This window comes from Limulus polyphemus, unplaced genomic scaffold (assembly GCF_000517525.1).
Source record: "Limulus polyphemus unplaced genomic scaffold, Limulus_polyphemus-2.1.2 Scaffold6816, whole genome shotgun sequence".
Classification (NCBI taxonomy): domain Eukaryota; kingdom Metazoa; phylum Arthropoda; class Merostomata; order Xiphosura; family Limulidae; genus Limulus; species Limulus polyphemus.
Genome location: NW_013672426.1, coordinates 33,912 through 35,986, shown reverse-complemented (window position 1 = coordinate 35,986; position 2,075 = coordinate 33,912). Strand labels below are relative to the sequence as shown.

General features: G+C 33.0%; 1 protein-coding gene across 3 annotated transcripts in view; it reads left to right on the top strand.

The window, feature by feature from the left end:
* Window positions 1-522: 522 nt before the first annotated feature.
* The window catches only part of LOC106474096 (ADP-ribosylation factor 1-like), a 16,361-nt gene continuing 14,808 nt past the window's right edge, over window positions 523-2,075 (top strand). For 2 of the 3 annotated variants that reach the window (XR_002613849.1, XM_013934782.2), the window contains exon 1: window positions 523-875. The gene's annotated coding sequence lies outside the window, so the exon portion shown is untranslated. The other variant, XM_013934784.2, reaches the window with a different exon arrangement.

Genomic DNA, 2,075 nt, shown 5'->3' with positions numbered 1-2,075 from the left:
CGTGGCGTGATACTAGTCACGTGACCTCGCTGACGCAACAGTATTAAAAGGAATTGTATGTATACATGTTCATAACCTTGACATTACATATCATAGAGTGGCTACAATAATAAGAAAAACAACGAAATTATCTAAATTAAATATATTCTACAAATGTATGTATATTTCCTTGACAACTTCGTCTTAATGCTGTAATATCATTGGTCCTCTGTAATGCTTTTCAAATTCAATTGTTTCTGGTCAGTGCTATTTATCATGGTTTATTTTCATATGTACTTTGAAATATGACCATTTCCTCGAAAGGGGGCCAAATGCCGCCTGGAGGGGGTTACCTGTTCTAACTACTCGCACCGCTTGACAGTAATGCGTTGTCTGTCAGTCAGTAGACGCTCAAATGATGTTACATAAAGGACGCTTAACGTTACAATTTGTACTGCTGTGACGTCAGTAAAACGTGCGCATGCTATGAATGTACTGTGTAGGCTACAACACAGCGTGACATATGTACTTCAAAAGCAAGAAATAAAAATATTTGTCACTATTTATTTTGGTTTTATTTGCTCTTGAAACTGAACACTTTTGGGCACCCTGCGCAAGTACAACTAGTGTTTTCAATATTTTTTATTAACTAAAAGAAGTCCATTTTGAAATGTGTAGGAGTATTATTGTGAGTGGCGTCATCGAGTGGTTATCTCCCAAACAGTGACTCTAACTCATGTGACAAGCGACTACGAACCGAAATACGCTAGGTGTTTTGCGGCATCTATCTTGACGTGGCAGGGGATGCGAGGCCTTTTCCACATCAGCCATTTTGTGTGTTAACTGTATTGGTTTGCTCAGGTGATTGCATAATATACGAACTCATATAAATAAAGGTGAATTGATGTTTGTTTTTCAACAGTTTAGTGATTTAGAGCGTCATATACCGAACTGTGAACTTGTGACATTGGTGCGGTAATTATATACTAATCTAAACTCTTAAGTTGCTAACATTTCTTCGCTTTTTACATTTTATTTTTAAACTTGTAAGTTTACTTTTGTTTTAAGTAATGATACAATAGTAGTAGATTTAAGCTACTTAACACAGTAGTAATCACTGCTACAGTGCTAGTCTGTACAGTACAGTAATACTAATAGGAGTTACAGTATACTGTGTATAGGCCTACGGTCTGACGACACGTTACAACTTAGGTATTTAATTAATTTAACTTTATTTTGCCGTTAATTAATTAATTTCCATAATGATCGACTTAGACAGGGATTATATATCTTTTTTAAAAAAGCTCAGTTTTAATCATAATTCATTTGATAAAATAATAAGTTTAATTTTGTCAGCATTGCATTAACTGACCTGAAGCTGAAGAAATAACTATTTTAGTTTAGGCTATAATTTTAAGTTGAATTAAAACTAAAAGTTAAATCGTGGGATCTGTATTTAATAAATAACTAATAAGCCTGTTTACTATAAATATAATTTAGGGACCAAGCACATTTCATGGTTAAAACTTACAAAACCAATTTATTGATTTATTGAACTTTAAACTTAAAAGTTAAAGCTTAAATTTAACAATGTTCTTGTGTTCTTGAACTTGTACCTCAAGTTGAAGCCAAACTAGTATTAGTAAGACATTTTCTGAAGTTGTGTATCAAGTACTTTAGAATCATTGAGGTTAGTAAATGAATGCACACTCATGTTTAAGAAAGAGTTAACATCAGTGAAGTGTTAACTTTTTATTAGTATATGTATCTATGTTGTGCTATGTTGATGAAACAAGCTGTACCAATTTAAAACCTCCCCTCTTTAGTCTTTTGCCATCCCCAGTTGGAACTGTACATCCTGCTGTAGTAAGCTCTTTCTTAAATCTACAAAAAAATTGTAAGTTGTAATAGATTGAGGACCACAAGTTTTTTAAACATACACAATACATTTATTGTGATAGCACAATAGAGCATGAGTAACAGTAAATTATGAGACAGAATTGTTTTCAACCTCAATAAAACTTTTACATTGGAAAAATAAATATCGATTGTCATTCCTATTTAGTGTCAATCAGTGTGTGTGTGTTTGCTGCCAG